At 33.8% G+C, this 12261-nt stretch overlaps 1 long non-coding RNA gene across 1 annotated transcript; it reads left to right on the top strand.

The window, feature by feature from the left end:
* Nucleotides 767–2554, top strand: LOC108663692. Its single transcript, XR_001929702.1, has 2 exons — nucleotides 767–805; nucleotides 2410–2554. It is a non-coding gene; the product is annotated as an uncharacterized LOC108663692 (long non-coding RNA).

Genomic DNA, 12261 nt, shown 5'->3' with positions numbered 1-12261 from the left:
TATTGTAGAAGAGAAGTCTGAAGATAGAGAACTCTTAATCAGTTAGCGTCAAGCCCAACCTTATAAAGTACTTACCATGTCATTCAAGTGATTGACAATATACTTGCATACTTGGAAAGCCCCGAAAAATCATCAAAAGTCGATATTATACCAAATGGTACTATTAAGTTGAATTAAGCCTCGAACTAGTCTAAATAGAGATCTTAACATGAAATTGAGAATTTTAAAATCTCAGAATGACTTAAAATGATGATTTAGAGTTCGAAGGCTGAATTGGAGTCAATTTGGAATTTTCATGTTTTAGGGGTAAAATGGTAATTTTATCACCTGAGGACAAAATGGGAATTTTTAGAAAAGAGTTTGATCACATTTGACTCATTGGAGTATGATTTGAGTTTGAGAGGTGAAAAATTTAAATTCTGACATTTTTGGAGTCCTAAGGGCAAAACAGTAATTTTACGAGTTTATGGGGGCAAAGTTAGAATTTTGGAATTTTACACCACCTAACACTTGTCATGCCCATGGATTTCAGCCATTAACATTTTACATTTTGGATAATTGAAACATTTTATGTGGTGGAGAGAGATTTCTTAATGGATAAGTATTACACATGGACCAATGGAAACATGCCATGTGTCAAGCTTGGATTGTTCTAGAATTTCCTTGTAAAATCTATTTAAAACTCTCTTAGTCTCACCCATATGGCCGACCAAAGCATGAAGTGAAGAGGAAAGGAAAGAACACAAACCCTAGGTGGGAAAATTGAAGAAAAAGTGTGGGATTTCAAGGGATTAAGCTAATAAAGGTAAGATTTTGTGATTTTATCTTGATATTTACACTACCCATGCTTTCTTTTTCATTTTTCATGCTTAGAACTCAAGTTTGCATGATGAAACCATGCTGACCGAATTTGAGAGGAGAGGTTTTGAGCATTGATTTTGCTATATTTAAAGCTAATTAAGTGTTTTTAGTTGTTTGGTAATGGAAAGTAAGAAAATCTAGCAAGAAATCACTTTGTTCTTCACAAACCCACAAGAGGCCAAATTTTCTAGGGAGGATATTGAGGCTGAAATTGATGATATTTCATGATATTTTGGTGGTATTTAATAATTGGTGAGGCTAGAAATTTAATGGGAAATTTTGGCATGAAAATCTAAATTTTTACCTAATGTATAGACATGTGCGATTTATGGTTCAAACTAATAAATTGAATCATATTCATAGCCATTGAGGTATTTTAAGTATAATTGGAGTGTAGAAAGTGAAAGAAATCGATTTGGAGTTAAATTGGAGGTTTTAGCCAATTACATCGAGAATAGTACGAATTAGGTCGAATACCGTATTTAAACGGCTATTCGGACATTTTGCATCACATTTCGTGCATTCATATAGATTTATAGAGCCTGAAATAGTTTATGATAAATTGACACAATTTATTGAAATTCGTGTCACGTATGATGTATAGGTAGTGAGCCCTCTAACAAGGGTAAAGAGATTGTGTCCGAAGACCGAGAATAGGAGTATATCGAACTCCTAGTACTGTGAGTAACCTTATTATCGTCTTAATTATCTAAAGTATGTTTTATCCGATTTTGTGAATTTTATGGAAAATGAATTAAATGATTAATTTTTTTGTTTTATAAACAAAATGTGATTTAGTGAAATGATTTCATAAAATTATTTTAAAATTGAATAATGGCTTTTCAAATAGAGTAATTGGAGACCATTTGATGTATTATAAATTTATGGTTCTAATTGATTGGCTTATGACAATATTGGCATGAACGACTGAATTGGTATTTGTGTTGAAGTGTATAAACTATTGTTTGCCTTGATAGGCTGGATAATGATAAAATTGCCATATCATGTTGTTGAATTTTTATTGTATGGTGGGTTTAGCTTGCTACAGTGGGCTGGTTCTATGGATAAACTTATTAGAGGGGCACGGAACCTGGTCATATATATGTACCTCGATTGGAGAGGCGCGTAGGGTAACTCCCGAGGTCAAACTTTAGAGTTCACTTCATGTCCAACCACCACATGAGGGGAACTCAGCCAACGCCAAGGAACGACTATGTTTTCAAAACAAAAACATGATTTATGCGTACATAACTTTTTAATAGCCTTGGCGAACTCGGTTTGGGATAGCCCTCGGCCAAGGTATCTCTGATAACTGAGTATGTAATGATTTTGGCACGAGCCAAAGTTTTAAGAAATTCATAAGCCATGTTAATTACTCGATTTATATGAATTGATTTTATTTAGTTGAAACAAGTTGAAAGGTGATGAATTTTAGTATGTTAAACTGTTTTATCTGTCTCTATTTACTCGACTTTAGATGGTTTAGATGGTATCTATTTAATCACTGGGATTTTATAATCTCACCACTCTCATTTTCAACTATTTCAGGTCCAAGGTAGCCTGTGGATAGCAAATATCGTCAAGGATGATAGTCGGCTTTACTACTCCAAAAACTGTAGGTTTACTGCCTTTGTGCACTTTTGTTCCTTATGGGCCCACGAGTCACTGTAAAGTAAATTTCATATCCCGATTATCTGTATTATAGTACGTATGAATTTATTTAGCTTTTACATTACAAAAATTATTTACCGATGACTCTATAAATATTGTTTTACAAGAAATTAGAATATTTTATTGAATATTTTTATTTTATTCAAATAATTGCAATATCATTTTTAATAAATGTTTTAGACACCCAAATTTATTTCAAATCATGAAATATGTGTTTTCCACTCATCTACTACATTTTTAGTCGGGTTTAGAAAATTTTGAGGAAAAATGAAGAAAACATCCCTGTGAGTCGAAAATTATTTTTCCACAGTTTTGAAAGGGAAAAAGTTTAAAATTCTTTAAAAACGAAGTTTGGCAATGATTACCTATAGGGGAGATGAAAAAAAATGGTACTAAAGCCTTGCGGGGTTCCAGTTGGCACTCTGGGTAACGAATGTTTATTAGGACGTCGCGACGGTTGTCACGGGCTTGAGGGGAGTATCGGGTCGTGACAGTTAGAGCCTCCTGCAATAGGTTAAAGTAGAGAACATAGCAATAGGATAATGCAAGGCAAAGAAGCTGTAATTGATTAGAGCTGCTTGAAATCGATTAATCAAAGTCTATTTGCCTATTTGAATTTAAACACTAGAGGACAAAATAATGGCTAGAAGTGCATTAGAGTTGTTTTTAACAGACAGAAATTGTCTCCAATAGAAATATCTAACTCCTTAGGTATAAAAGGAAGCTCTAACAGTAAAAGAAAGTAGATTTGAAAAGAGAAGAGCTACTTTGAGGAAAAAGGCAAATATTCTTCACCAAAAACACTTGTCTTTCATTCCATATCTAGAAAAGTTGTTTGAGCTTGATTGTAATCTGTCTAAACTTGTAAAGGTATTTAGTTGTACTTAGTTTTCTTCTTTTTCTTAGGAAATTAGAGTGTGGGAAGCACTCTAAAGCTTGTTGTAAAGGATTATAGCTTGGGTTAGAAGCTCACTTTGTAAAAGCTTGGTGGAAGCTGTTAATTCCACTGTATAGTGAAGTTGGGTTAAAAATCCTTGATTGGAAGATCAAGGTAGCAGATGTAGGTCAAGGGGACCGAACCACAATAAGCTCTATAAGCTTATAGAGCATTGTCCACTTCTCTTTAGTATTCCTTACTCAGTGTCTTGTAATTCTAACAAGTTCTAATCTTTTCCTTCATCTAGTTGATTAAGAGCTCTATAAGCTCTAAAGGGCTGAACAAAATTTTGAGTGCTATTCAACCCCCTCTAGTACTCCAACAGGACCAACAAGTGGTAGCAAAGCCATACCTTCAAAATTAAGGCTTAATATCCTTAGGGAACATCCACATGGCTTTACAAAAGTTAGTTGTTACTAAGGGTCAATCCACAAATAGAGCTCCTCTATTTGATGGATCAAATTATACCTATTAGAGTATTATGATGTCCATATACATTAGAACCCTTGACTATGAAATATTAGATGTTATTATGGAAGGACCTTATGTTCTTACCTTACCTAGTTTTGTCATTGGTGAGAAAATACCTAAGCCTAGAGCTGAGTGGACTGAGATTGAAGTCAAAAAGGTCCAAACAAATTTTAAAGCCATCAACGCCCTTCATTGTGCACTACTCCTTTAGAGTTTGACAAAATCTCTAGTTGTGCAATAGCCAAGATGATTTGGGAAGAACTTAAAGTCATTCATGAGGGGACTAGGTAAAAGAGTCCAAAATTGCCTTACTTATAATTATGAAATGTTTAAAATGGAACTAGGTGAAGATGTCACTACCATGTTTGATGGGTTTACCAATATTACAAACAAGCTCAATCAATTTGGTAAAACCATTCCTAAACATAAGCTAGTCAAAAGATTACTTAAATGTCTTCCCAAGAGTTAGAAACCCAAAGTCATAGCTATTCGAGAGGCAAGATCTCAATGTGGTCACACTTGATGAAATTTGTAACTTATTCCTCACACATGAACTTCACATGAAAGAAGAAGAATAAGAGGAAAAGAAAGAAGCCAAAGAGGAGAAGAAAAATTTGGCGCTCAAGATTAGTTTACTTGAGGAGGAATTAGAAAAGCTATCAAGTGATGATGATGAAGAGCAAGCCATAATGGCCAAACGATTTAGAAAGCTAATGGGACAGAAAGGCAAAAAGTTTGGAAGAAAAATTACAAGAAAGATCAAGGTCCCTCTTAGAAAAACAAGCACAAAGGCAATTTTAGCAAGAAGGATGAGATGGTTTGTTTTGAATGCAAAAAACTAGGACATTTCATATCAGAATGCCAATTACTCAAAGAAAAAACCACAAAAAAAAACAAAAAGAGCAATGGTGGTAGCAACATGGTTTGATAGTGATTCATCAATTTCCAAAGAGGAAAAAGAAAAATTAGAAAAAAGAGTCAATTTCTGCTTGATGGAAAAGGAAGAAGAAATTGAGGTAACTTCTAATTCATGTGATATTTCCTATAATGATTTGCAAGATTAATATGACTGTCTATATGCTAAATTTGAAAACCTTGCTCTAAAATATAAGACTACGAAGAAAAAGGCTATTGTGTTGAATGAAGACTTAGAAAAAATCAAGCATGAGTACAACTTTGTTTTTGATAAAAGGAACATGCTTCAAATTGAACCAAAACAATCCAAAACTGATTCTGAATTCTTGAAGCTTGAATTGGAAAATAAAAGTTTAGAATTACAAGGAGTTGTTGATGAAAATGCTACACTTAAAGTTGATAGAGAAGAAAGACTAAAATTAAAATCAAAAGATGAAGAAGAATTTAAAAGAAAAACAAGCCTTAGAAAGAAAATTAATGCTATCTCATGTCACTGTGATGTGTGTGGTAGGAAAAGTCATTTGTCTTATGAATCTTTTATTTTAATAGAATCTTTCCTAAAATGAAATTGGTTTGGGTTCCAAAAGGATCCCATGTGATTGCTAACCCCAATGACTCATTAAAGTATGGGTACCTTAAAGAAAAACTGAAAATCTGTTTTGTAGGTTGAGTAAGGGCAAAAGGATCAATGTTTTGAAGCGCAACCAAAGAAAAGGCAACTTTGGTACTGGACAATGGCTACTTAAGACACATGATCGGTAATGAAAACTTATTTGCTAAGCTTGATAGGAAAAGGTGTGGTAGTGTTTCCTTTGGTGATGACTCCAAGGGTATTATCCAAGGAATTGGAACTATTGGTAACACATCTCAAACACAAATCAAGTACGTCTAATTTGTTAAAGGTTTAAAACATAATTTGTTACGCATTAGTCAACTTTGTGATAGAGGTTTTAGAGTATGCTTTGATTCCTATGCATGTCAAGTAATTGATGTTAACATTAACAAAGTAGCATTCATTGGAAAAAGAATTAAAAATATGTATGTCATTTTTCTTAATGAAATTAATACTAGTGAATAATGCTTTATTGCCAATGATGTTTGTGATAACTGGTTGTGGCATGAAGGTTAGCTAGTATGCCAACAATTTCAAAACTTTTTGAGAAAAGAGTTAGTCATTGGACTTCTAAAGATATCATTTGAAAATGACAAGGTTTGTAATGCATGTCAACTTGGAAAACAAGTTAGAAGTTCCTTTACATTTAAGAAAGTCATATCAACTTCTAGGCCATTTAAACTATTACATGTTGACTTGTTTAGACCAATCACTATTGCTACTCTAAGAGGCAAGTCATATGGCTTTGTTATTGTTGATGATTACTTTAGATAAACATGGGTATATTTTCTTGCTCATAAAGATGATGCATTGTCAAGTTTTGTTAAACATTGTAAAAGAGTTCAAAATGAAAAAGGCCTCACCATTGTTAGTGTTAAGAGTGATCATTTTGGTGAATTTGAAAGTGATAATTTTGAAATTTTTTATAATGAAAATGGTTTTGATCACAAATTTTCTGCTCTTAGAACTCCACAACAAACTGAAGTTGTGGAAAGGAAAAATAGGACCTTGAAAGAAATGGCAAGGACAATGCTTTGCGAAAACAACTTGCCAAAATACTTTTGGGCTGAAGCAGTGAATATTGCAGCTTACATTCTGAACAGAGTTTCCATTAGAGCCATGATTTCTAAAACCCCTTACGAGCTTTACAAAGGAAGAAAACCAAATATTTCTCACCTAAGGAGTTTTCGATGCAAATGCTTTGTTTTGAATAATGGAAATCACACCTTGGGAAAATTTGATGCTAGGTGTGATGAGGCAATCTTTTTAGGCTATGTATTGAACTCTAAAGCATATAGAGTGTTTAACAAAAGAACTCTAGTAATAGAAAAGTCAATTCATATTTTTTTGATGAGACTAATGCTACACGAAGAAAAGTAGTGCTTGATGATGATGATGATGCAGATGACATTGAGAAGAAAATGGAAAAGATGAGCTTGGAAAGCAAATAAAATGATGAAGAGAGCTTAAAGGAAAATGATGATGATGAACTACCATTATAAGACTTACAAAGAAATGAGGAATAACACAATGACCTTCCTAAGAGCTGGAGATTTGTAAGTAACCATCCTCAAGAACTCATCATTGGTGATCCCTCAGAAGGTGTCAGAACTAGAAAGGGATTAAGAGAAGCTTGTGGGTATCTAGCATTCATATCATAAGTGGAACCAAGGAACTTTGAAGAAGTTGAAAAGGAAGAGAGTTGGATTATTACAATTCAATAAGAAGTGGGCTAATTTGAAAGGAACAAGGTTTGGACCTTAGTTCCAAGGCCAACCAATTATCCAATTGTTGGAACAAAATGGGTATTTAAGAACAAAATGGATGAGTTAGGAAATGTGGTAAGAGATAAGGCATTGGAGAATTTGAAATGAGCATGATGGGAGAAATTAAGTTCTTCCTTGGTTTAAAAATCAAGTAATGTGAAGATGGAATATTCATTAACCAAGAGAAGTATACCAAAGAAATGCTGAAAAACTTCAGTGTGATGAATATGAAGTCAATTTGAACTCCTATGAGCCTCTCTACAAAGCTTGACAAGGATGATAAAGATGTGGACCAAAATCTCTATAGAGGTATGATTGGTTCACTTCTTTATCTTACTACAAGTAGACTTGATATATTATTTACTGTGTGCTTATGTGCAAAATTCCAATCATGTCCCAAGGAATCACATTTAACTACAGTGAAAAGGATTTTTAGATATCTCTTGGATACTCAAAGCTTAGGCTTCTGGTATCCAAAAGGTTCATCTTTCAATCTCTTTGGCTATTCCGATGCTGATTTTGCTGATAGCAAAACTAATCGGAAAAGCACTAAGGGTACTTGTTAATTCCTTGGAAACATGCTTGTGTCTTGGTCTTGTAAGAAACAAAATTCTATTGCTCTATTAATTGCTGAAGCTGAGTATATATCACTGGGTAGCTGTTATACACAAATTCTTTAGGTTAGGCAGCAATTAAATGATTTTGGAATGATTATGCACAAAGTTCCCATTTACTATGACAATATGAGTGCCATAAATATCTCCAAAAACCTTGTTCAACATTCTAGAACCAAGCACATTGAAATTAGACATCATTTCATTAGAGATCATGTGCTTAAGGGAGATATTGAGATAGACTTTGTAGACACCTTTCATCAACTAGCTAACATTTTCACAAAACCATTGAATGAAGAATAATTTTGCAGAATTATGAAAGATTTAGGGATGATTAATGCTAGTGAAATCTGAATTATGTTGAAGTGATGATGTTTTTGATGATATATGTATTGCATGATGATTAGTGAATATTTTTGGTTAGCGGAAGGACCCTACATGAAAGATAAGATTCATTATAATCAGCTAAGGATCTCCCTAATCAATTAAAACAGTTTTGTGTTATGGGAGTTAACTTGAGTCAGTAAGAAAATAATCAGTTAACAACTCCCTTAACCGATTAATGCAAGTCTGGTAGTTAAAGGGCTTTCAAGTCAGAAACACAGTAATCGATTAAGGCTTCTTCTAATTGATTAGAGGATAATTGTGAAAGAGAAAAGCTATCGCGTAGAAATATTTCCAAAAAAAAAAATAAGCAGGTGGTACGGGACAGTTCCCATTCGAAACGTGGGTAACCGGTTATAATTCCCCATAAAAGACCCCCCACCTACTAAGTGAATCAGTTACATTGAAAATCAAATGCCCAAGAGACCTTAGATTTTCTTTTTCATATTTTCCTCTGAAACTCGAGAAACTTAGGAAAGAAAAACCCATGGCAAAAACTTCTTTCACTCACAAGGTAGTCGAAAAGGGGAAAAGCAGAAGGAAAACTGATGATTCTTCATCAAATTTTCCCAAAAAGAAAAGAAAAATCAAAGGACATTTAGTAGAGAAAAAAAAAGGAAGCAAAAGGAAAATGATAGAGATAGAGAAAGGATCAATGATGCAAGAGCTACGTAAGTGAAAGGTACTGGTTCTTCTTTTTCTCGATTTCAGAATGACATACATGCTGACAGATTTAGGAGAATCGAGAATGCCACAATTCCTGTGAAATTTTTTTTGATTGGGATAGCTTTAGTGATTCATAGGAAGTAAAAAAAGATTTGGAGGAATATTTTGAATCACTGAAATTAAGATATATGAGAATATTTAGAATTTTAACTCTGATTAAGGAATTATTTTCTAGTATAGCTATTGACAAAACTAAACTGGAATAAGAAGTGGAATTTGCAGATGATTGATTAAATGTGTTTTTAAACAGTGAAGTTTTTGAAATTAGTGCTCAGGTTCTAAAAGAATTCCTTAAGACTGAATTTGAAGTAGGACAATACAAAATGCAAGAGAAATATGAACCGAACCATTTATGGGAAGTTATCACTGGAAAGAGGGAGAAGTTTCCCTTAAGAAGCTATATAGTGAGATAAAAAATGCTCAGCTCATAATTCTTCATTATTTCATAGCAACTACTCTCCATGGAAGAAGTAGTAGCTTCAGTTATGTGACTGCACAAGATTTGTGGCTAATGGAGGCTGTCTTCAATGAAATCCCACTGAATGTGGGAAGATACATGGTGGAAAGAATCAGACCAACTACACTAGAGGATAAAGCAAATCTTCCGTATGGCAATATTCTTATAGCCTTAATGGAAAAGAAGGGAATTTGTAGTGAAAGATTTTAGTCTGATCTCATGAAGAACAAAGATTACGGAATATTCCTGGGTAGTGTACTGAAAATGGGGTACAAGACAAGGAGGAATGTATGCATTAATGTCACAGCCCAATTTTTGGGCAATGACCGATGCATGGGCCCAATGGACATAGCCCATTAAGCCCAAGCAAGCTTTTTTATGTAATCCTGATCGTCATTTCAACAATCATTCCTAAAGTCACATTTCGTAATTCTCAATTATAAAATATTCAATGATATAATATGGCAATCAAATACTTACATTTAGATCATCCAATATGATATCACCCACTGCCAACTCATAGTGGCATCATCAATCAAAATATACATATATTGTTTATACTATAAATCTTAGTGATTTACATCACGCGTATGTATACATAGGCAAAAGACTATTGACTACCAGCGGAGTGACTTTGGATGAAGGTACAACTACTGAATGCCATGGTACCTACCAAAAAGACGAATATACATGACACCTCAATCTAGGTCCCAACTGCCTCTGAATCTGAAAACATGAAGTTTAAAAAAGTGAGTATAAACCGAATGAGTGAACATAGGATGGGAACAAGCAAACGATACGGAAAGTTGTAGAAAACATGATGCACTTATGTTAAAAACAATGCAATTTAGCTTAATTTCTTGTAAAGCCCCTTAATTCAACCTTTGGTTATTTAATCCCTTATAGTGAAGGATCTATGATCAACAACAGAGTTGAAAAGAGTGAAAACTTTAGCAAATATCCAAGCAAGATAGGTAAGGTAGAAAGTTTCTCGTTGCATTGAAAATCAATTTGGAAGCAATTAACAATTTCAACATTCATTGCAATCACATCATATTTTCTCTAACATTTCTATGGTATGTGTAAAACATGTATACAACCACTGGCTCATCAGCTTATGTGCACTCCCACACTACACATAGCTGGAATCATCATCCACTAGTCATCAGCTCATGTGCACTATCACCTCGCACATAGCTAGAATCACCAGTCATCACCGGTATGTGCATTCCTATACCGCACACGCGCAGTTACAATTATCGCACAATATTATCATTCAAAGCATAACATATATATCATCAAAATATAGGAACACATGGGCCATCACATTACACATTTTACAACATAAAATGTTTCATCAAGGCCTTGTTCCCAAGCATGATTTAGAGAAAAAAAAAGTCAAATATAATCATTTAAGTGCTTCATCTCAACACATATGTATTTCTCAAAAATAATTTAATGCAAGTTCACTCACTTGTCCTTGTTGATTCTTTTGATCGACTCTAATTGTGAAACCTCGACCTTCATAGATGGGTAATTAAAGGTAGAACTTATGTTTAAAGGTTTAATTTGAACTAATGATTCTAGTTCTATGTTACTTATAATTATTTTATGATGTTATAGGAGTAGGATTAAAAAATGATTTCAATTGGTGAAGAAAGGTGCATAATGGGCTGTTGCTTTATTTATATATATCTTGGTTTTTCAAGCATATCTCCTACTAAAAAAGTCCAAATAGCATGATTTTTAGACCATTAGAAAGCTAAGAGGCAGGGCTACAACTTTGATGTTTACCACTTTGCCCAGTTCTGACGGAAAGGTGGTCAAAATCTTTGTCGAAGTGAAAATACTACGCTAGAAGAATAGATTTGGACAGAACATTTGAGCACCATGGCGCTTGAAATTGAGAGTCGCGACCCTTATCGTAATTTCCAAAATATAACAAGCTTAGGGGATTTTTGAAGCTAGGGCTGATGGGGGCTACTTAAGAGACCTTTTTAGAGGATTTTAGACCTTTTCCCAATGTCAAAAGGGTAAAAAGATTTGTGAGACCTTGTCAAGCTCGATTAAAAGACGGTATTGTATCGAGTGGTACAACTAAGTTAAATCGAGCCTTGAACTAGTTCAAATAGAAATTCTAAGAGGAATTTAAAAATTTTGAAACCCACAGAATGGCTTAGAATAGTGATTCGGAGTTCAAGGTCCAGTTTGAAGTCCATAAGGAAAATTGACCGATTAGGGATAAAACGTTCATTTTACCATTTGATGATAAAATGGAGATTTGTAGCCAAGATTTGATCACATTTGACCAAAAATAATTATATAAAATATAATTATGATTATTGGAGTATAAAATGATGTTTAGTAGTGAAAAATTATGATTCTCGGTATTTTTTAAGCACAAGAGTAAAATGGTAATTTTACCACTAAAGGACTAAACGGGAATTTTTATAAAATGCTTTTTGCCCCATTTGGTTAATATTGATCAATATTAGTGTTATTTGCGATTGAAAAGTACAAATAATGTGATTCCAGTACATTTCGGAGTATAGGGGCAAAATCGTAATTTTTCTATCCCGAGGGTAAATTGGTAAATTTTTCGCCCCAGCACTTGTCAAGACCAAGGGATTTTAATTGTGGTAGGATTGGATAAATACCAGAAAATTTATGGTCGAAAATTAAGAGGAAAAAGTCAAAAAGTTAAAAAAATTAGGCCAATAAGCATGTGACACGTGGCATGCTTGATTATTTTATTATTTTCTATAGAAATCAGCCCATTAAATCCCCAATTCTCTCACCATATTCGGCCTAGGCAACCAGCAACAAGAACAAAGGAAGAACAAAGG

The sequence above is a fragment of the Theobroma cacao genome, chromosome 10, assembly GCF_000208745.1.
Source record: "Theobroma cacao cultivar B97-61/B2 chromosome 10, Criollo_cocoa_genome_V2, whole genome shotgun sequence".
Classification (NCBI taxonomy): Eukaryota; Viridiplantae; Streptophyta; class Magnoliopsida; order Malvales; family Malvaceae; genus Theobroma; species Theobroma cacao.
This window is presented reverse-complemented; position numbering and strand designations above follow the sequence as displayed.